This window comes from Apodemus sylvaticus, chromosome 5 (genome assembly GCF_947179515.1).
Source record: "Apodemus sylvaticus chromosome 5, mApoSyl1.1, whole genome shotgun sequence".
In the NCBI taxonomy this organism is placed as follows: domain Eukaryota; kingdom Metazoa; phylum Chordata; class Mammalia; order Rodentia; family Muridae; genus Apodemus; species Apodemus sylvaticus.
In genome coordinates this window covers 65,016,707-65,041,483 of record NC_067476.1, presented here as the reverse complement: position 1 = coordinate 65,041,483, position 24,777 = coordinate 65,016,707, and the positions used below count along the sequence as shown (strand labels likewise).

At 35.2% G+C, this 24,777-nt stretch overlaps 1 protein-coding gene across 2 annotated transcripts in view; it reads left to right on the top strand.

Annotated features, from left to right (window-relative positions):
- Positions 1–2,361: 2,361 nt before the first annotated feature.
- Calcrl (calcitonin receptor like receptor) overlaps positions 2,362–24,777 on the top strand; it is a 94,699-nt gene continuing 72,283 nt past the window's right edge. The window contains exons 1-2 of one of the 2 annotated variants that reach the window (XM_052182802.1): positions 2,362–2,601; positions 20,353–20,420. The gene's annotated coding sequence lies outside the window, so the exon portion shown is untranslated. The remainder of the gene's footprint in view (positions 2,602–20,352; positions 20,421–24,777) is intronic. The other variant, XM_052182803.1, reaches the window with a different exon arrangement.

Genomic DNA, 24,777 nt, shown 5'->3' with positions numbered 1-24,777 from the left:
CCCTCTTCTGGTGTATCTGAAGATAGCAACAGTGTACTTAAAACACAAAATAAATAAATAAATCTTAAATGGTCAAAACAGAAGATACTTCTTATTTGGTCTTAATTTTATGAAAAAGAACTATTTTTAGTGTTCATCTGAAAGTATAAGTTGATCACTACTAATCAAGTAATTTTAAGTAGCTTCAGTGTGCTCTGGGGGAAAGCTTTCAATATAAAACACATAGACTATATAAGACCAAATGAATGTCCTAACAATACCTATTGGCTCAGAATCACCTAATTGATTTTTAGAAATTATCCAGACTTGTCATGAACCACAGCCATATACCTATGTGCCCAACCAATAATTTATTCTAAACACTACAGGTTGTATTAAATTCTCCATTTATAACAGCATTATGTATATCTATCAAACAGGAGAATGATCACTGGCTTGTGACCTCTCAGGCATCATCTCAGAGAAAGAACTCCTTTACTTACTAAGACTCTGCTATGTTTGAACAAATCCAATGAGTGAATCAAAAACTGTTAATGCTTTAAAACTTACTGGAAATGTATGTAGCTTTATATACATCAGTCTGTGTCTCAGAGGTCAGATATTCTTAGAAACAGATATATGAACATATACGATGATCATCTGGAAGTTAAAATCTAATATTTGTTTTGCCTGAACTTTAAGCTGTAAACATCATACCCAAAAGTTCTCTCCAGATTGTCTCAGCAAGGATAAGCATCTGCAAGGGGGGAGGGGGGACATGATTACGCTCTACTGCTTTCCTCCTGATTCTCCATGCAACATGTGACTCCACATCAGAACTCTGAAGTTTCACCCAAGAATGCCTTTTACTGTTTTTTTGATTAATGAGTTATTATTTTAGGAGGCAGTAGTGATTTACAATGTTGACTTTTCCCTTCATGAGCTGAAGGAAACAGCACAAGAAAATATAATTCAACAGTTCCCTATAGAAAGCAAAACTAAAGTGTTTACAAAGTAACTTCCCAGTTTATCACCATCTCTTAAAACTACATTGTGTAATTCAGCTTCTTACACAGAGTTTCCGTTTTCAGTGATTGAGATTGTCAATTATGCCCTGTATTTTTATACGGATGCATTCTATTCTATATACATGTACAGAATTAAAGAATCTGTAATAAATTTCCTCCACAGATCAAGATAGTAAGCGTTTAAAAGCAGGGTGCTGTCTTTCAGGAATACGACATCCAGAGATTCTGCACCCCATGTCTTTACTGCCATTATCTTTGCTGGAACTCTGAGCGCCTGGCTTCCTCCTTGGTTGTAGTAGCTTACCTATGAGTCTGTGCCTCCGAGCCAAAGCAGCGAGATTATAGTAGCTAATAGAATTGCTTGGTTATCAGAGTAGCTGACCATTTTCTAAATGTTATAAAATATGTTGATTCAAAGTTTAAACAATGTAAAGACCTTCAGATATTATTTTATCCATCCTTTCCAGTTTGTATGTGAGAAATTTGATGTATGTGACTTGTAGTGCTGTCTGGCTTCAGGAGTTATGATTACTGCCAAATCTCATAATTTATCATATTATATAAAACTAACAAGTATGTTTCAGGTCTACAGGCTTTTGTTCCTGATCATACTCAATGATTTCTTATATTTATGATACAATTGTATTTAGAGGTAAAACTTTTTTTAAATTGAAGTTCATTTATTGTATGAAATTATTTCATAGTATTATGCTAAAATATAGCTACATTTCCTTGAAGGTTATTTTGAGATACCTATACTATAATGCTTATATTATATACAGGGACATAATTACATCAGATATTTAAAAGTATGTACAATGATTTCACACTCTGTACACAATCTGGCTTTACAGTACATACAATTAAGGAACTCTTAGACAGGACAGCACAGAGCCTCTTCATCTTCTTATACAAAATTGATTATGGAGTTGGATCACAAATTAGTGCTCAAAATTGAGTCCGAAGTAATGCTCAAAATTCCATGCACATTTAAGAAGAAAGATATGACTGATAAATTGCTTCTGGTTGTTCCGTGAACTCTAATTCAACACACGCCCACACCCCTAACTCCTTTGATTCTTTTACACTTAGTTTGCCTTCAAATCACAGGCAGCAAGTTCTAACAAAACTCAGTCTAGGTGAAAGCCAGCCAGCTTTTGCTGGTAACAATGTGTTCATACAGCAAAGGATCTCTGCCTGTTCAGGCTGCTTCTTGCTCTTGTCAAAGTGAGAAGGGAGTTGCTGTTCCTTTCCTGGGGTAAGCTATTTGAGACAGAAAGTAACCTAACACTAAGTGCAGGCGGGGCGGGGTGATGTAACAGGAAGCTGTGATGTTTCCCTTCTGCTGCTGATCGCTTACAATCTGACAACACTCCCCCTCTACTCAGAACAAGCCCTCTCTTCGCAGCGGTGCTCTTCTGCCTTAGGACCGCGGGCTCTGTTGCCTGGACCTCACGCTGCCGGCAGGACCACATCGCAAAGCTTTGACTCTTCCACACCTCATCTCCGGGGAACTCTTCTGCAGTATCTCAGAAAACCAAACTCCCTCTTGAGCCTATCTATTCACACAGAATTTCCTTAGGAGCTGTGCCGGGTAAGTGTATTATTCAAAACAAACATATGTATTCTTAGCAGTATTCTTAAGTAGGTTGACAGTGTTTCTAACAAGAATTTAGTAAGTGGCATTGAAATAACGTTGAAAGCGCTTCATTTATTCTACACAGGGACACTAGAGAGTCTTACTCCAGAGTGCATACAAAATCTATTACTAGTGCTTAAGAATATTTACAGCGATACTTTAGAAAATAAACTTACCAACTAATAACGATGTTAACAGGCTATAAGGCAAATTTCTGAACAAATACTTTAATCAGGAAACAACGCCGCCGTTTAAAGTTAGTTCTACTACTAGCTCAAGTCCTGGCAGCTGGAAAACATTTGCACCCCAGGAAGGGTCTTTAGATTTTCCACATAATCAGTATTCTAAGGAAGGGATGGCAGAAGACTCCTGGGGTCCGAGTCTTCCTGTGTGGCTGAACACAAAGCAGGATTAAGAAGAAAAGCCACTGCTTGGACTTCTGTTTGCTTCTTTTGACACTTGCACCTCTAACTAGGGAACCAATGGAATTTTCATTGTTTGTTGCTAGATTTGTGTAAATACCCTGTTTTGGTTTTCCTTTGTTTTTGTGTTTGTTTGTTTTGGGTTTTTATGGAGGGGGGGGTTCCCTGAACTGATTCTAGTGTATTAAGATCATGGGTGTCTTACAAATAAGGTAAGGGGAAAACAAAACAAAGACAAGACAAGCAAGCAAACAAACAAACCTAGCCAACAACCAACAACCAACCAACCAACCAACCAACCAACAAACCAACCAAGCAACCAACCAACCAAAAACCCCACTACTGCCCAGGGTTAAGAAAATGTGGTGACTTCTGCATTACTTCATGGTTTTTAAACTCTTAAGCTTAGAGTTGTGTTACTTCAACTATCCTGGAAACTTGTGGGGGAAGAGTGTGAAAGGAGTCTCTATAAATACATAAACAGAGGCACGGTAAGCAAGTGGATTAGCTCATTAAGCAGAGGAATTAAATTAGATTTTCTGGACGATGCTGAGATGAAGCATCTGCACACTTTCTTGCCGTGGTACAGACTGTCCTGAGAATTTGAGGAGTCAGTGCCTACTTAACAAGTGATTGTTAGAGCGGCATCGCCAGTTATTGCTAAGGAATGTAAGGCATCAGTTTTGGATTCAAAATTATTAGCATAATTTATTAAAGTCTATGTTTTCTTACTTAAGTGACAAATAAACTGCAAGATACCTTTCAACATTAGCATTCTGAGCTCAGTCTCTAGTAGTCTGGCAAATAAACAGTATATTACAAACTCATCCTGAGTAACTCCTCAGTGATTTTTGGCTCAGTCCCCACATGTTTTTCAGTGTAATAGAAACATTAATTTGTACACTTGTAATTTTAAAAGCTTTGCACCTGGTTTATGTTTTTATTTTTTTTAAATTATACTGAGTTCCTTGATGTATAAAAACAGACAAGGTATTTTTAAGATATGACTTGTTACAAATAGTCATTAGGTAACTGGGGAAAGATGTGAAATCAACACATTAAATAACCCAATGTCATATTTAGGAACAGAAATTGAAAAGCATTATAATAAGTCAGATTATTTTCTTAAATTAAGTATTATATTAATAAACTATCGTAAATTAGTACCTCCACAAACTCTTCTGATTTTTATTGAATTAATGTTCCATGGCATATAATTGTCTTGCCTAATTTATTTTAATATCCTCATCTATATTAATGGCATCATTTAAAACAATCCTTATGACCAAAAGTCATAGCAGAGAAATGCCTGGCAATGAATATTGATGGTCATTAGGCAAAGAAATTATCTGAGTTATTAACAAGGACATTAAAAGTAAGAATTTATATCATTCTAGAGTAAACGTAGCTTTTAAAATGAGTAAACAATGTACGAGAATCAAACCTATGTTTTTATCTGCAACACTAGTTTAACTTTACAGGCGATATTTTCTTGTAGCATCAAAAAAAAATCAATGGGTATGGACTTCGGCAAGTTCTAAATGTGTCAATTAAAAACACAGACTTCACAATAGTCTCATGACGCCCAAGATCTGAAATATGTTTTACCTGAAATGTTCTATTTGTAGGTTGGTATATTTAGATGACTGTTTGAAGCTAGTACCATAATAACATGTTATTAGTTTTATCTCTGCTTACATTTGATAGTAACTATTCAAAATTGTTTTGAATTTTGTAGATAAATTAATAAATCACCTTTAGAGTATCAAAAAATTCACTAAACAAAAAATGCATTTCATGCTTTATGCCCAATTTTGATTGAATCTAGTCAAGTTAATTCTGCTTTTAGAGGTACAATGATGTCACCTTTCCAGAATACAAATATAGTCCAAGAACCCAATTCCTTGTTGTTGTTTGGGATCTAGAAAAACCTTTAAAGCATTAACATAAATTATGTCTTAGAATAGTGTTAATGGGAGAAAGGAGGTCAAGAACCACAGTGCAACTTCACTCTGACTTATTCTGAATTTTAGAACTCACCACTGAGGATGAGTAACTGGTGCCCAACAGATGCGAGGACAAACATTTCTCCAGGTGCAGTTTTAGAGTCCAGTCTGTGGATGAACTTTAAACACATATTTTTTTCCTGAATGTAATCTTTTTTTAACCAAAGAAATATACTACAGTATTAAATTATTTAAAAATCTTATTTAATATGTAAAAGTATTCTGATGCAATTGTGTAGAGGCAAAACTTTGTGAAAGTACAAATAAGATCTGCATCCTAACTAGGTTTGCCAGTCATTTCCTATGAAACATTTCCATTTGTTCTCATGGAAATTCTCTTCCTGCCTAAAATCTTTCTTTAATGACAGTTGCGCAAACTTCAAGTACCTGTAGTTTGCCCATTTCAATTTTTAGGTAGACAGAGAAAAAAGTGGAAGCAATACATTAAATAACTCAATGCTTTTGTTACTTTTAAGTTTGTGTGTAGTTTTGAATATATATGATCATAGTTGAATGTTAACTGGAACAATAGGTGGAATACAATTAATTATAAAATTTGGAGAATAAGTATGAAGTTATGTTTCAGGAACAATGAAAAAGATGTATTATAAGTCATAATAGTCTTATAGTATTTATTTGACAGGAGGGCTTACATTTTGTATTTCATTGCAATTCTTAGGAAAGCAGAAATTTCTCAAGAAATCCAGGTAATGATTTTTCATGTGTAATTAGTATTATAATATTTGCCAGTAAATTGGTTTAAGTCAAATAATCTCAGTACTTTTTAAAATTAATTCAGTCTTTAAATTAATAAGTTATCTTAGGGAAAAGAAAAAATTTAATTTTTAATGTTAACTGAGTTAGGATTTCCTAGTTTGCTAGAATTATTTTCATGTGATATGTTACATACACATACACACACACACATACACACACATTCAAGAAAAAAAAAACTATGTCTAAACATGTTCATCCACAGACTGGACTCCAAAACGGCACCCAGAGAAATGTTTGTCCTCGCATGAGCTGGGCACCAGTTACTCATCTTCAATTTAAATTCTAAAATTCAGAATAAGCCAGGAATTAAATTTGATTTTTCAAGACTGTGTTTCTCTGTGTATTTCTGGCTGTTCTGGAAGTCCTTCTGTAAACCAGGCTGGCCTCGAACTTAGAGATTCACCTGCCTCTGCCTCCTGTGTCCTGGGATTAAAGGCTTAAACTACCATCACCCAGTGACAAGGTATATTTGTACAGAACACATTTTTTTTTCAGTTGGCTTCTTTATGTAACATTGTATTATGTAATATGAACACATTAATATACTGTTGGCAAATATGGTCAAAATAGTGTATTGAGGTTTTTAAAAGTAAAGGAGTTTAATAGAATTGATACATGGTTTTAGTAAAATAATGTGACTTTTTTGGCCTTCTAGCCAACTAAAAGGACAAAACAGTAAGTTCACCCCAAATGACACAAGCCCAAGTTAAAAAATAATAAATGAATTATTTAATAATCCTATGATATTGAAGCTATAACTATTTTATTACAGTCTTTGGATGAAACATGTTTTTCAGAGAAATCCTGTTCCTTTTAACAGTACACCACTTTAACAAAACTAAAAGAAATTATCTTTGTAGAGCATACATTGTTGTAAAAAGGTTATCACTGGTGCTCTATTCAGGTTTAGCTTAACCTGAGTCAAGCTGTATTTTCCATAAGAACTCAAGTAAATCTTCAAAGCATCATTTGGAGGGCTAAATAAACAAGAGGTTGGCTTGCAAGGATGTTCTTGTGGCATTGCAGTTCCCGGGAAGATCTTTTGTGTGTTCTTGAACAGATAAAGGTGACTTTGAGAATGAAAACTAGTAAAAATTTGTCTTGTGTCCAAACACTAACTTGAGACCAATCCTTATGCAGTTATTTTGTGTATACATATAAAACGCAATCTAGCCTACTTTCTAAGCATAATTTGAATAGAAAATTGGGATATTGGTGAAAGTATCAGGGAGAAGTAGTTAAGATTTTATCAGGAAATGATAAAATTATGAAGAAATAATTTAATCAAAACCAAACTGTTAATAGTTCTGCAGCTATTTTTATTATGAGGGGCCAAAAATAGACTTCCTTAGCTTAATAAGAACAAAAGGTTTAGTGTTTTATAAAACAGGCTGCCTATGTGTGTTCTTTTAAGAACTTAATTTCAATGAAGTTTGTATTTTATAATTTTCTTTTTTTTGTTAAAGATTTATTTATTAACCTAGAAAACTGGAATACCCCAAACATAATCCATACATCAAATGAGGTACAAGAAGAAAGGAGGAGTGGCCCCTGGTTCTGGAAAGACTCAGTGAAACAGTATTCAGCAAAACCAGAACGGGGAAGTGGGAAGGGGTGGGTGGGAGGACAGGGGAAGAGAAGGGGGCTTACGGGACTTTCGGGGAGTGGGGGGGGCTAGAAAAGGGGAAACCATTTGAAATGTAAATAAATTATATCGAATAAAAAAAAGAAAAGAAAAAAAAAGATTTATTTATTTATTTATTATATGTAAGTACACTGTAGCTGTTTTCAGACACTCCAGAAGAGGGCATAAGATTTCATTACAGATCGTTGTGAGCCACCTTGTGGGTGCCAGGATTTGAACTCAGGACCTTAGGAAAAGCAGTCGATGCTCTTAATTGCTGAGCCATCTCTTCAGTCCTGAAGTTTGTATTTTAAAAACTTTTGTAAAAACATTGCAATATGCTTTATTGAATAAGAAAAAACAAATTAATTAAATTGCTTTAGATATCCATATATGTTGTGTCCACACATGTGGCCTACAACATCCACATGTGAATTTCAAGTTTCCCACTTGCTAGTTCTCTTCTGTCATCATGTTTAAGTGATAACCACACTGCTCTATAATGTTTAGTGTAAAGTATGTGAAGAAATACATGGACCATGTTTAGTGGAATCTTTGTGTACAAATAAATGCTCGAGAAATTTCACAAGTCATCAGGTCTTTTTGAAATCCAACTGTACACAGGCTTATTCTTAAAACTGACACTCAGACAATGAGAATATAGCCTATTCGTGTGTAGTTTACAACTGGAATATTCATAGAGATTATCATCCTGTCCTCATATAGCATGCAGCAGAGCAAAATCTTAGTCACTATTTCTACAGTAGCTTAGAATATTGCAAGGCATGCTGGTTTGTATGTGTAATTCCAGCACATATGAAGCTGGGGCAGGAGGATTACCCCGGTAAGAGGCCAGTTTGAGAGGATTGCCCCAGGTTACAGGCCAGCCTGGGCTAATTAAGACCTTCTAGGATAGCGTGGGTTGAGGGTGAGATGCTGTCTAAAATAAATAAAAATAAATAGCTGCTAAGAGGGTCAAGAAAATTAGAGTTGTGAATACCACAACATCCATAGGAGCTGAAAATAAAAAAGATACTGCGGACAACCTAGTAAACTCAATTTATGTAATTAAATGTCTTTTTGGTTATTTGGGTCTTTTGACTGTCTTGTAGTAGATATTTCTAATTACATTTTAATGGCAAACACATGTTTTTTTATGTATTAAAATCCCTCAAGAATTGCTGTACAAGATGGAAAAACACATTCTGGTTTTGACAGATTTGAAGGTAATTTGTTCTAAGAGCTTGATTTTGAGTATTTGTCAATTCTGACAAATGTAGTAAAAACTGAAGGGACAATGGACATGCAGATGAATGCCATTCACAGAGACACTTTTTTAAAAATGCAATTGTAAGGAGTTCATAGACTCTCCTGTCTGATGGAGCGTCGTTCCAGAGTCTCCTCCGCCTGGGCCTTTTCCCATTTGCTTTGCTCTCCAAATTAAAATCCACTGTCATGGCGGCACACTTTGAGGCAGACTTATCCTTCGTATTCTTCACATCATGGTTTAATCCCATAGGAAACACTTCTATTATAACACATTTGACTATATAGCTATTTCTTTTAAGATAGGATTAACCTGCATGGCATTGACAGTGGGATTAAATAAAATTCTATTATAACACATTTGACTATATAGCTATTTCTTTTAAGATAGGACTAACCTGCATGGCATTGACAGTGGAATTAAATAAAAGGGATCCTCACTGCAGAGGTGTGAAAGGTCAGAGCTGTTCAGAACACCCTAACATGGGCACATGCTGTTAGAGGGGTGCGGAATCCACTCGATTCCTTATTCTAGAATGACTACCTTCTCAGGTTTCATCTACAGCCCAGAGCTGTCCAGATTAACACTGGATACAGAAAATATCTGACATGTCAAACTCTGATACTTTAGACAACACCCCATTCAAACAACTGGTCACTGGTGACAGAATGAGAAACACTATTAACAGTAGAATAAACTGAGTTCACACCTTTACCTGAGATATTTGGCTGTTGCCCAGAACAGTGACCCTGTGCCAGGTATCTTTAAAACCAACATAGAGTTTTCCACATAATAAGGCCTTCTTAAGTTGAGAACCACATTGACAACTCTTTGATAATTTTGATGTATTTTATTTGTATTGAATTTTGTTCTTTAAGTAGTAATATGTATTAACTATTATTAAACACCATATCACTATGTTACAATCATGTTAAGACTTAAAACATGGAATATAGCATAGTAAAATCATATGGAAAGTGTATAACTAAGGAAAATAATATGAGAAATTGAATCAACTAAAAACGAGACAAATATTAAGATAATTTGAAGGTTCCAACACTATTGAAATCTTACTATTTGAACAGATCTTATTTGAAAGCCTTCCTCTTCAAATTACTGGTGACAGTTTTCAAAGTTTTATTCTTAAGAAAATTATTCTCTTTAACTACATCTATTTTTTATTTTTATTTATTTATTTTTTTTTGAGATTTATTTATTTCTATGAGTATAGTCTTCACACACACCAGAAGAGGGCATCAGATCTCATTAAGGATGGTTGTGAGCCACCATGTGGTTGCTGGGATTTGAACTCAGGCCCTCTGGAAGAGTGATCAGTGCTCTTAACCGCTGAGCCACCTCTCCAGCCCTACATTTATTTTTTAAAAATAAAGTCAGTATGTCCATATTTAATAACTCATGTTCCATTCAACCTAGTTCTAGGACTATATGCATTAGTTCAAATTGCACATAATAAAATTAACAAGTTTTATATTAGAGTTTGGCAATTTTTAAAAAGAATACCCATTAAATGTATAGTTTTTAAACTGATGTTAAAGCTGAGTGGTGGTGGCACACGCCTTTAATCCCAGCACTTTCGAGGCAGAGGCAGAGGCAGGCGGATTTCTGAGTTCGAGGCCAGCCTGGTCTACAGAGTGAGTTCCAGGACAGCCAGGGCTATACAGAGAAACCCTGTCTCGAAAAAACAAAATTCAAAAAACAAACAAACAAAAAACTAACCAAACAAACAAACAAAAAAACAAAACACAAACCAAACCAAAAAACAAAAAACAACAAAAACCAAAAACCAAACCAAACCAACCAACCAAACCAAACAAAACCAAAACAAAAAAACCCCCAAACCAAAAAACACCCCCCCCAAAACCCAATCTGATGTTAAAAGTCAGGTGTATTCATCAAGTTCTGAATGTCAATATTTTGAAGATCATGTTTTGCAAACCTTTCATAATACATGTAGCTTGTGAAACTTGTGAATCTACAGACCTGAGTACATTTTTAAAACCTACTTTAATGGACTCTTCCTAATTCAGAGATAGCCAGCAGCGCCCAAAGCTGTGTGCCTTCAGAAGGCTTTATTAGGTCTAGAGATCAGTTATGCTTTGAAGAGAAGCAGCAGATCTGGACACTCAGCAAACACATTAGCTATGAAACCTAACCCCACTGCTCATTACGCATGGGCACAGGACTCTTAGCATACAGCCCTAGGAGCTCCTTCTTCCCTCTGTGGGGCTTCTTAACTCTAGAACATGGACTTCATGTTAGTACCTCTAATATAAATCCACAACAATTGAAAGGGAGATAAGTATGTGATCTAGCTTCCTGTATGTTTCTTTTAATGAACGCAAATGTTCTTCTCCCAGATGTCAACACGCCAGTTGCTCATCTCCCTGTAGTGTGACTGAGGGTAGCCATTTTGTGTGAGCTCTGCTCAAGTCACTACTTTAAACCAACTAAACATTACCACACGATTGCCCTCTCGTGCTTGTCAGCTATGTAGTACGGACTGGACATTTCCTATAATACTAAGCACCTTGCAACAAACAATCTGTGGTAATTTGCATAATTGCTCTTCAGTTTTTTTTCATTTTTGTATATTCCTTTAACACGTCCCTTCCTCATACACATTTCTCTAGTGTTCTAAAAAACTCTTCTAGAAATGCCTGTATGTCCCGGCTCCTTGGAGTTGTTCCATGAAGGAGTAAATGAATGTATTTTCTGTGCTTCTCTCTACATCACAGGACACTGCACATTGACTTCGTGGTTTTAGATGCTGGAGCTTCAGTTATGAATGTGTTAGAATCTCTGCATATATCCAAAGAGAAAATGTCCTGAAACCAATGACTACCTTTATTGTTCTTAGGTTAATCCAATTCTTTGGTTAATCCAATATTTATCCCTACACTGACTTTGTGAGGGAAAATAAACTGGTAAAGATGCTTTCTGTGATGAGTTTGGTGTTCAGGTTTCACTCGAATTCCAAGGAATGACCCTTCCAACTAGTTAAATGAGAACGGAGCCCAGTATTTTGACACAAAGTGTTGAAGTCTTTCCACAAGAGGCCAAACAATGGCTGAACTGGCAGAATTATTGTTGAAACTGGCAAACTTGCCAACTGTTGGCTCCCGACAAAGTCTTACTCCATTACTTACTGCCTTTCTGGACAATGGAGCTAGGTCATGTACAAAAGCAAAAAGCTTTAGCACTGGAGATGAAAGAAAGCAAATCAAGCATTTGAAAAATCACATGTGGGAAAACGCAAATTTAGTTTAACAGCAAAAGAAGTTTAAAAGGCATTGAGTTATATGCCTGATATTTGTGAACTGTTAAACTTTTAAACACTGATCAACAAGGATTAAATAAAACCTCTATAAAGAATGCTAATTCTTTATGTCCTTCATATGTGTACAATTTTGTAGGTTTATTAAAGTCAAAGTCAAAGCACTATTTTATAAACTCAGAATATGCATTTTTATGTACAGAAACAGACTCTGATGCACACACACACACACACACACACACACACACACCTCACACACACACACAAATAGAGAGGGACTAAATAAAATCTTAATTTGTCACAATGCTCCATGTTTGCCTTTCACCAAATGTATTTTTTGAGTTGATATAATTCACAAGTTATAAAAATACAATCAATCTTTTGTAATTTAGATTTCTCATTTGCTTGAGCATCATAGAGCTAACCGATCATTCATAAAGAAATAGTGCAGTGACATTTACTCTGATCCCAGATATTTAGATAATTCATAAATACAAAATTTATGCAGGAAAAAGAGTGATGCCCATTATATCTGAATATATACAACTCAGAGCATAATGAATGAAAATATACACTGTAATTCATATTTTATCCTTATTATCTAGTGGGTTTTAAACCATAAGCAGTTAACTGCACTGGACTCATTATGCTCTGTACTGATTAAGTCTGCTAAAGAGCAATATTAGAATGACTTCTTGTTGCCTTTCTTTTCTGTCATTTAATTCTAAAAACTTCAGACTGCATTTCACATAGCCTTCATCAAATACTGTATTTATGATTAAATGATCATCCAGTGTAGAGAAAATCATGCTCTTTTACTATTTGATCCTCACTAATGTGTTTCTAAGAACGTAAAGACCTCTGCTTGCTTTTATTTTATAGTTTTTATGCATATAAGACAATGCAGTAAGATGCAACATATTTTCTTCAAGCTAGGTAGCACACACCAGGAATAATCTGGCATCAATAATATTTTAAAAAGACAAAGTAGCAATAATTTCTTACAAGTGGATTATATTAAACTTTGAAAAAGGTACTTAAAAATAACTTAACCACAGGAAAAGAAATACTTTAGTGAAATTTCAAGTCACTTTTTAGTGCAAAAATGATTAATTTCTCAATTTGCAGAGCCACTTCCTTTTCTCAAGCCCACAATAATCTTTACAGTAACAAGTGAGCGTCCCATGTACTCATGTTCAGAACACTGTGCTGAAATAACTCTTCTTTCATCTAGATTCAGCAGAGGCAACAAATACTTATGAAATTCTCTAATAGACTATTATTTATAGGTTGTATATGGTCTATTAAAAAATACTGAGTTACACCTTCGAAATTTGCTATGTATTTTAATAGTTCAATAATTACTGCAATTTTCAATTCATTGCACAGAGGAATTTTGAAACAGCAGAAGGTGGATGGTAAATCATACGGCATAGCCCGTCTTGGTTCTTCTTTAGGCTGGACGCCTTGACTCTCTGAAATATCTCTACTTCAGGAGGTTGGTAGTAGCACCAGTGACTAACTATCTACAAAGAGGAATAGCATCTGAATCAATTTTGTAATTCATGATGTTACCTACAAACACATGTTATTTACGATTTTTGATAAGAATCATTTCAGCTAACTCCTGTTGGGAGCTCGTCGCTTCAGATAGTTATAGAAAAGCTTTAATATATATCATAGTTTGGTCAGATATTTTAAAACCCACGAACATTTAATGAACCTAAAGTGTTTCACCTTTGAGGAAATCCAGAACACTTGCTACAAGTGTCACAGTTGAAGACAACCTGCGACTCGTGTAGAAGCTGATACGTTAAAGAGGACATGTAAAAGACACCCCCCTCCACCCCCCGACCCCCGACTCCCGAGACAGGGTTTCTCTGTGTAGCCTTGGCTGTCCTGGAACTCACTCTGTAGACTAGGCTGGTCTCGAACTCAGAAATCCGCCTGCCTCTGCCTCCCAAGTGCTGGGATTAAAGGCGTGCGCCACCGCCACCAGGCTGACACTTTTATTTTCTCAGATGAAGGGATGAACGGGTGGATGGGAGCTGTACCCACGTTGTGAGAACCCACGGCTTGTGCGGAGCCCCGAGTGTTTCTCTGTCCTAACTCTCTCTCACCCTAGGCCTGGAGCTTCTGGCCTCCCTACAATCTAATCTTCTAAGATGACCACCTCAAACTGGCTTCTTTTGGCTTCTCACTGAATTGCTTTGCGTGGCCTCAAATTAATTCTAGCAATTTTAAAATTAATAAGCAAGCATTATTTCTTGGTCTAAAATTGTGTTGGAAAAAAAACCCCATTTGTCTTATGTTTTTGTGTACTTGGGGTTAAGTCTAAGTGTTACTGCCCTAGATAAGCACCAACCAGATATTAGGTTGTGAGACTCAAATAGATTTACTGACTTCTTGTTCAAGGGGTTGACCTCAACCAGTCAGGATAACAGCTGTACTTCTAAGTGGTGGAGTCATAGAGTCTAAACTGTTGACACTTTCCAGTCTCTAAGGATAGTTTCTGAATAGACCTCTCAGAAACTGGATTATCTTAGACATCACACTGGAAGGATCAGGGCTATTTGGTACAATTTAAGTTCTTTTATGAAGACTATGAGACAATATGAGGTGGCTCAACACGGCCAGATGTAACACTTACGTTTCCTACTGTGCTTGGAAATCGTTCTGTTTGCCGGCACCCTGCAGATTGTGAGAAGATACCATAAAGATATATTAGGTTCAAACTCACAATCACAGCTCATGAAGGCAAACAAGTCACATATTTAAATTAAGTGGTCATCTTTTTTTTTTTTTTAAACAAACCAAAACTCTAAGCATTCACACCGAAGTGCCAAAAATATATCCAAGACTTTCTTTTTTAAGCCTTGGCTCTGAATAAGTAGCATTGTTCTTCAGGGGCACATTTTTCCCTCTATGAATCACTATAATTTAGAAGCATCAAAAACTTGCTATTAATTTAAATTATAACTTTTCTGTTTTCACTGGACTCAGAGGGTAAAAACTCATACATACATACATACACAGGTGCGCACACAGAGATAGGCATATGATGGGACACACACACATGTATGTACATACACTTACATGCACATACATATGCATACACACATACACAAGAAAGCATACATTAATCCAAGGGCTTTTCTTTTCTTTGCCATTTTAAAAGAAAAAAATATAATAATATAAAACACAAACAATAACATTGAAGTTGGATAAGGCAATCAAATAGAAGGAAAAGAGCCCTAAGAGAAGGTACAAGATTTTTTTTAAATGAAGTATAGTGTTTATTGGGGGTTTGCTTATAGTTTCAGAGGATGAATCTATGACCATCAGGAAGGGAGCATGGTAACAGACAAGCAGGCATGGCACTGGAGCAGTAGGTGAGGTCTTAGATCTGATCCACCAGCAGGAAACAGAGGGCGTGTATGGGGGCTTTTGTAATCTCAAAGCCCACTCCAGGAAGACACCTCCTCCTTCAAGGTAACACCACCTTATAATCCTTCCCAAAATGATTCTACCAACTAGGGACCAAGCATTCAAATATATGCATCTATGGGGGTGGGGGTTGTTCTTATTCAAGTCACTACAACTTTCATTTTCTATGTTTTTTAATCTTATTGGTTGTCAAAAATGATTTTCTCTGACAAGGACCACATAATGTTATTGGAAGGTACGTGAATTAAGAGACCCACTTGATCACACATTCAGGAATCCCATAGGAATACTATACTAAAAGCTGTAATATATACACAGGGGACCGGGTGCAGACCTGTGCAGGTCCCGTGCTGTTGCTTCCATCTCTGTGAGGTCATATGAACTTTGCTCAGTTGATTTAGTGGGTCCTGTTCTCCTGGTGTCCTTCTACTCTGTCTCTTATACTCTTTGCCTTCTCTTCTTCAGGGCTCTCTTAGCTCTGGGGTGAGGAATTGACACTCTCTGCATAATGTCTGGCTGTGGCCTCTGCATTTGTTCCCATCTTCAAGAGGAAGCTTCTCTAATGATGGCTGAATAAGGCACTGACCTAAGAGTATGTCAGGATATCTTTAAGAGTCATTTTACTATTACTTTGGCAGTTTTTTGTCTTTTTTGTTACTTTGTTTCTTTTCTTTTCTTTTTTTGACCAGTAGTATTTGGTTCTACCCAAGAACTCTGGGGATATCTAGTCTCTGGTTCTTGGTCATCCAAGCATTGACAAGTATGAGTTCCTTCTTGTGGAGTGGGCCTTAAGTCAGACAGGGTTAACCAAACATTGGTTGGTTAGACTCAAAGGTTTTTCATCATTGGTAACCTAAAATTCTATCACTAGTTTCCTAGAAGACTCAGAGTATGAAGTAGATTTTAAGAAGAGAATCAAATGGCTAGAATTCAGAGAAGTAAATTATACTCATTAAATTCCAAGTACCCAGTTTGTTCTTATAACAATACTTGTGAACTCTCATGATATTGTAATATTTTTATCTGTAAAAGGAAGAAAAAATTCAATTTGTTTGTACTAATAGAGTCAAAGTCATTCCTCCCCTGTATTCTTGCCATACATGTTTTGATACAAAGATTCCATGTTTTGATTCAAAGATTCAAAATACACAGTTCTAGGCAGTCATACTATAACATTATTCTATACTGCTTTCTTTCTAAACTCTATGTCTCACTAGCAGATTGTGTCTATCATAAATATCCTATTTAAACATCTTTCTTTTTCTGAGATAGGGTTTCTCTGTGTAGCCCTGGCTGTGCTGGAACTCACTCTGTAGACCAGGCTGGTCTCAAACTCAGAGATTCATCTGCTTCTGCCTCTCGAGTACTGGAATTAAAGGCATGTGTCACTATTGCCTGGCTAATAAATTTCCCATTTAAGTAAACATCCTTTTACTAGAACCTGGTTTGTTTGAACATCCAGTTCCTGCATCACTGACTCACACATTTAGTCCTACCTGTAAACTGTTTGCCTATGCTAGGATCTAGATATCTCGAGATCATTTAGCTTGGCATAACCTTCTAAGTAGTATATTATTTAGTTTTACTGTTTCGATTTTTCTGTTTTGAAAGTGCAATGATGTTTTCTGTGGCAAATGTTTCTGTCACATAGCTTTGTAGTTTTTGAGATATATCTGTTTTGTGATGTGTTATTTAATACTACTGCATGATACATCCATTGCATGGATGTATCAGAGTGTACCTATCCTTTTTTCTGTGGAATGTTAGAATTGCTTCCAACATTTGACTTTTACAAGCCACAAAGTTATAAACAGTCCCCTACACATTTCCCCATAAACTGCATGGATTTTTTTTGTAGAGAAAAGATTTGTAAGAAGTATTTCTAAGCGATCCATAATACTGACCCAATTTAAATTCTCACCAACAGTAAATGAGATACTTATTGCACCATAGCCTTTTCAAAACTGTGTATTGTCAAACATTCTAATTTTTGCCACTCTGGAGGGTGTAACACAATATCTCATTGTGGTTTTGATTTACATTTCTCTGGCCGTGAATCATGGTGAGTTTGCTTGTTAAAATAATAAAAATTTTCCTCTTAAACATTTGTTTCAAATTAGGTAATAATTAGTTGATTTAGAAGAACTCTGACTAATCCGCTTTTTGTGGATCATCTATCATGATTTTTCTATCCATCCATCTATCTATCTATCTATCTATCTATCTATCTATCTATCTATCTATCTATCTATCTATATCTATCATCTATCCATCTAATCATCTATCCATCTATCTATCATCTATCTATCTATCTATCTATCTATCTATCTATCTATCTATCTATCTATCTATCTATCATCTATCTATCTATCTATATCTATCTATCTATCTATCATCTATCTATCTATCTATCTCTCTCTCTCTCTCTCTCTCTCTCTCTCTCTCTCTATCTATCTATCATCAATCAATCATTGGTTGATATATCATCTGTCCTCTCTATAACTGAATTTGATTAGCTATTGAAAATACGTGATGGAGCTTACAAATCATCTAAATAGGATGTATCTCTTTCCCCATTGTTGTAATATTAACTTCTTATTCATTAAAATGTTATGGAAGATACTGGAGTTTGTGTTTTTCACATAAGTCATAATTTCGCAACTACACAGTTGTCTTTTTAACCATCAGCTGAATTTATCTCATTTATTTCTTCAAGACTTTGATTTCCTCTTAATAGAATTAGGTGTAGGTTTATTTCTCTTTAGTTTATCTAATGTCTTCATATTAATATCAAGACATTGACTTAAATAATGGAAACATTTCATGATAGAAACTTATTTTCTATGTGTCCTGTGTTTCTTTTTCTATGTTCTCAAGATTTAGTTCATTTTAATTCCATTGACCAGTCAATTTAGACATCGTGCTACTGAACAAAAGTAGTTGTTTATTTTTATCTAGCTATTTTATATTTTCATGAGGTTTATATAATACTTTTTATACTTCATATTGAATATTAAATTACTTTTACAACACTATTTGGTAACATATTAATAGATATCATATAAAATGAAAGTAAGTTTGAGAGCAATGACTGTTCTTCCAGAGGACCCAGGTTCAATTCCCAGCACCCACATGATGACTCACAACCATCTGCATCTCCAACTCTTGAGCTTCCAAGGGCACCAGATACATATGACACACAAACATACTGACAAACGCCTGTACATTTAAATAAATAAATAAATAAATAAATATTAAAATGAAAGTATATACATGGAAACACACACCATAATTTTGTTCACATATGCAAGATATTTATCAAGCAAAATTAACCCCATATTCAATTTTATGATAACCAGGGTAATTGGTTTCATGACCTAATTACCCAAGGGTTTAAAATACTCTTCATGGTCACTTTGACTGGGATAACAAAAAAATGAAAATTTTAGAATTATACTGAGAAAAAAAAACACTAATGTTCCTCAGCTGTTTCTATTTCCAGTGGCCTTTTCTAACAAGTTGGGAAAATATTCAAAATAAACTTCAACTTTGAACCTGCTGAATTCCATATGGGTGCCAATAAAGCTCGAGGCTGAAGAGTTTTTATTTTTTTTCAAAAGCATTTTTAGAGAAATCCCAATTCTAGATTTAGACAGCATTGGTTCACATCTAAATAAATCTTAATATAACCAGATCTTGATCCTAATAATAGCAAAGTTAGATTACAATTATATATAGAAATTATGGAAGCACAATACATTTTTAACTATAGGGTAATATTACAAGGTAATTAAAATAAGATTTTTGCTAACAAAATACTTTATTTTTAAAATAGTTTTCTTAATATGTTTGAATGCTCACATAAGGTTTTGCCTTGACTTTATAGATACCCTTGACAATGGCTCATTAAAGCGTCACAGTAGATTCATGGATCATGAGGGCAAGATCAACAAAATTTCTCATATCACAATGAGAAGTAGACACATCACAGAAGACAAATTTGAAGTCTTTGGAGTTCAGTAAATTTTAATGCAGTATGAATGTAAAGCAGTGAAAAATATATAATGATTTCACACGTTCACTCGACCTGGAAAGATGCATACAAGCCAACATATGCATTCAGTTTATTTAGCAGTAGAGTCAAGTTCACTTCTGACCCTATATGTCTCTGGGTTCTTCTTAGATCAGATCTATGACCACCCTTGCTTTCAATCCTTCCACTCTGACGAGGCAACCCTTCTACCCATACCTTGAACCAGCTAAGCCATTCCTGTCCCAGAACCATCAGTCTAGGACCAACCTCTCCCTAGGGCAGTCACAGCAGCCTCCCTCCCTCACCAACTAAGTCAACAGCACGTCCTTGGAAACTTTTCATGATAGTCACAGTCTTCTCTTTATGCTTCATTTATTTGCTTTATTTTTAATTGCTGCACTTATTACTACTGGACCTTTACTTATCTAACTTGGTAAGCTTTGTCCTTAACCACTTTAGCAAGCATGGACTATGGTGTCTTTAACTTACAGAGCAAAGCTACACTTATGCAGATGCTACTTCCTTTCTATCGCTAAGATCTCAAGCTATAGGAACCACCTGGCTCCATGTTCTGTCCCTCAGTGACCCTGTTATAAGGACCTGTTGCCAAGCTACAAAAACAAAAACAGTTTTTTCCCCTTATTCCTGGGTTAGTGTAATGGTAACCTAAATGTGACAGGTGTATCTCCTCTGAATTTCCTTTCAAACCCACCATTTAAAATTAGGATTTTAACAGAGAACCACACTACTATATGCTTTTAAGTTAAGTTCTGTATGATTCCACTTTCCACTTACAATTTTACCAAATTCACAGGAATCTTCTTTTGTCATCCAGGGCCCTATGATGATACACCAACATCTTGTGCTACCAACTGTCAAAACTTTGGATGGTCTAACACTCAGGTATTGCATATATTTCAACAAAATATACAAAATAACATCTTGGGTTGGCTAGGGTATTAAGAATGCATTAAGTATAGGGGCAAAATTTCCACAGAAGATTGCAGTTTACTTCTGAATAAAAACCTTGAGTGGCAACCCAATAAATTACTGATAAAGGTGGAATTATGTATACCTATCAACTCAAAATTAGTTTCTTAGGACATTGCAAAGTAGATTTAACCCTATAATTGTGTGTCTTAGGCTAGATGGTTAGGAATATTGTTAATTTTGAATGTGTCATATCTTTTATTGTAGTGATTTAATGATATAATTTAAATTTAAGGTCATTTAATATAATGTATATTCCACTGATGTAGAGATGATTTTTAAGTATTATAATATAGCTAGGTTATTCATTTGAATGAAATGTTTGCTTTGTATAGGACTCTTTGTTTTGTTAGTCACATAATTACTGTTACATTATTTCTATGAATGGGGTGAGATAAAAGTTCCTTATAATTAGAATACACAGAGTACCTTAATTATAAATAAAAGAACAGTCATATAGGAAAATGAGCTGCTTCACTGTTTTGCAGCATTCCAGATACTATTTTTAGGAATCCCTAAAAAAACATTGAATTTTATTCTATCAAAGAACAGCAAACTTCATAGGTATTGGTGCATCTGAAAAGACAGATGTGCTCAGTCCTTATAGTGCTATGGCAAACAAAATAAGTAAGCATCTATTTGCTGCACCAAATAGTCCCCATAGTATTTAATCAGATCTCCTTACCCTAATTTACATTTGGTAGGGTTTTTTTTTTTTTTAGTAATTCAGAAATGATTTTCTTATGAAGGTATAATAATCGTACTGAAAGATAAAATTGTGCTATCTTAAATTCAAAGCTTTGTGAGACAGTTCCTTTTTATTTCTTCTGTTTTTGAGCTGTCCATTTCTTAAAAAAGAATTCCCAACTTATATTGCTAGGCCCAAAATAGACCATATGTAATTGTTCTTTGTCCTACTGCCTGTCTTTGGGAACTCACGAGCGCTTTGTCCCTTTATGTGTCAGCTTCCTCTGAGCCCTGCATTTCAGATGACTCAGTGTTCCTCACAGCAAGGTCTGAATGGTCCAAATGCCAACATGTATGTGACAGCTGCTTCTGTCTTCCTGATATTCTCCACGTGATGCGATGCCAAATCACTTCTTATAAGTCTCCAGTTTTGCTTCATAATGATGTAGGGAAGAACCTGTAACAGAAGATTTTTTAATAGAAAACAACGGGCTTTGGCTTCCCAATGTGTACATCATAATTTGATATCAGGAAAGATTATGTAGTATTTTAGAATATCATTTCATGTGAAAATTGTAGCTTGTATTTAGTATTTTGGAAGAAACATGATGAAAGGTCCAGATTTAAACTGCGGTCTCTTCAGTTGCTTCATCCCATATGACATATTGAGCACAGATAAGACTGTACGTGTGTGTGTGTGTGTGTGTGTGTTTGTGTGTGTGATGCTAAATGTGACTTTCTAATTATTTTAATTTTAACAATTAAGTTTAAAGTACAAATAAGTTTACATTCCAGCAATAAATAGGTTTAAAAAATTCATCCCCACAGTGGTGAAATATGTAACTAAAAGCAGGAACTGACTTCCATTCATCAGTTTGAATCAATAATGGTTTCGTTTTGGTCTAATAAAGTAACCCAGAGCTGAGACCAAGGAGAGCGTGCTGCCTGTTTTTAGCTCAGTGGCACTGTTGGGAACATTACTGCAGTTCACTGACTCCCTGGGCTCCTCCGTTCTAAGTCTGTAAAGCAAGCAGTTGATACTGCAAGATTTTCAAGCCCACTTCAGTTGAGAATCTGGAATATCTTATTAAATTGCTTTGTCTTAAAGATGAGCTGGAAAACCCCTCAGCATATGCATATCTTTCTAACTAGTAACAACACGGTCACACTTCTGGTATTCTAGCTTCAAGCATTTTGGAATGGTTAATCTACACAGTCACGTGGCACACTCTCAACCTTGACTAATAGGAGGTAGGAGGGGGTGAAGAGCAACCTCTCTGACTGCATTGTACTTTGAGAGGGATCTAATAATAGCTATCACTGATGTTTAATAATCTTGCTCTAAACAAGACACAAAATGGTAAAAATATCAATGCTCCAATACATTTCTAAATATTTTCTAGAAATATTTCACATTTAAATCTTTATCTAATTTCAATTGAATCTAAGATATTTCCTCACAAATTTAAGATACATGTTTCACACACCTTCATCAGTTTATCCTGATCATACTGACTAAAAATTCCACCCAGTAATTATTACAAAATTATAGTAACCAAGTTGTTTGGATTTTAGCTTCCATTTGACTTTTCTTTTAACTTGAACACTAGAATTATTTGTTAATTCCACTACAATTAATGTTATTTTGAAGATAAATAGCATTTTAATCAATCTTGGTCTTGAAAATATAAATACTAAATACTATATAAATGCTATATAGCATTTATATAGTATTATATATGCTTGAAAATCATATATAATTGGTGGGCTTGAAAATCTTGCAGTATCATCTCCTTGCTTTATAGAACTTTACTTAGAATGTAGGAGCCAAGGGGGTCAGTGAACTGCAATATCCGCCATCACAGGGCCATTGAGCTAAAAACAAGCAGCATGTTTTATACTATATAAATATGAACACTCAATACTATGTAAATATTGGTTGATATTGGCTGAAATAATAAACATATTATTATTATTTTTCTATTTGGCCTTAATCTTTCAGTCAAAGCACGTTAAATATCTTTTATCAACTATATCAATTTTGACCAAATATTTTCTTCTAAAATGTGCTACAATGAATACAATAAATATAACTTTATTGCTATACCACTCCTGGGCATATACCCAGAGGATTCCCCAACCATATAATAAGGATACATGCTCTACTATGTTCATAGCAGCCCTATTTATAATTGCCAGATGCTGGAAAGAACCCAGGTATCCCTCAACAGAAGAGTGGATGCAAAAAAATGTGGTATATATACACAATGGAGTACTATTCAGCCATTAGAAACAATGAATTCATGAAATTCTTAGGCAAATGGATGGAGCTAGAAAACATCATACTAAGTGAGGTAACCCAGACTCAAAAGGTGACTCATGGTATGCACTCACTAATAAGTGGATATTAACCTAGAAAATTGGAATACCCCAAACATAATCCATACATCAAATGAGGTACAAGAACAAAGGAGGAGTGGCCCCTTGTTCTGGAAAGACTCAGTGAAGCAGTATAGGGCAAAACCAGAACGGGGAAGTGGGAAGGGGTGGGTGGGAGGACAGGGGGAGAGAAGGGGGCTTATGGGACTTTCGGGGAGTTGGGGGCTAGAAAAGGGGAAATCATTTGAAATGTAAATAAAAAATATATCAAATAAAAAAATAAAAAAGAAAAAAAAAGAAAACTAAGAAGATAAAATCAAAATGAGGCAAAAGAGATAAAATTTAGTCTGGTGGCTTGAAAAAAAAAAAAAGAAAAGCAAGGAGTGATCTTTTGATACAAGAGTACTGTGGCACTGTTAAGTAAACTTCAGCTGCCATCACACCCTATTATGTTCTTTTATGTTCTGTCCAACGTACGTACAGTAGTTTGCTCTTCTAGATTTGTAATTAATCAATTAATTAATTTTTGATGTTTTATCAGAATCCACGTGGTCCAAATAAAAATGGTGTAAGTGGAAAAAATATAACTTTATTTATTTATTTATTTATTTATTTATTTATATTTATTTAGATCTGGTTGTTGAACTCAGGACTTCACACATGCTAGGAACAGGCTGTATAAGAGCTACATACCTACCCATCTATGATTCATGGATATCTATTAGGGCTACGCCTCTATTAGTTATACTTTACCTTTAGCTAGCTTTCTCTGTTGTGCCATATTTATGTCTTTTAAAGAGTATTCAATTTTTGCCTAATTCATCTCCTTAGTTGTAGATGCCTTCATCATGTTACATTAATGTAAAGAGTCCTACTAGCATTTTATTTATTTATTTATTTATTCATTTATTTATTTATGTTTTTTTTCGAAACAGGGTTTCTCTGCATAGCCCTGGCTATCCTGGAACTCACTCTGTAGACCAGACTGGCCTCTAACTCAGAAATCTGCCTGCCTCTGCCTCCCAAGTGCTGGGATTAAAGGCGTGCACTCCCACTGCCCAGCTTAGCATTTTAAAAATATTGTTTATATTTCTATTGGTCAGTAAAGACACATGAAACACATATGTTTCTGTTCAAATGAGCAAGTTTCTACTTTAAACATTTGAGAAATTTCTAGAACCTATGAAGAAACAAAGGGTATGTT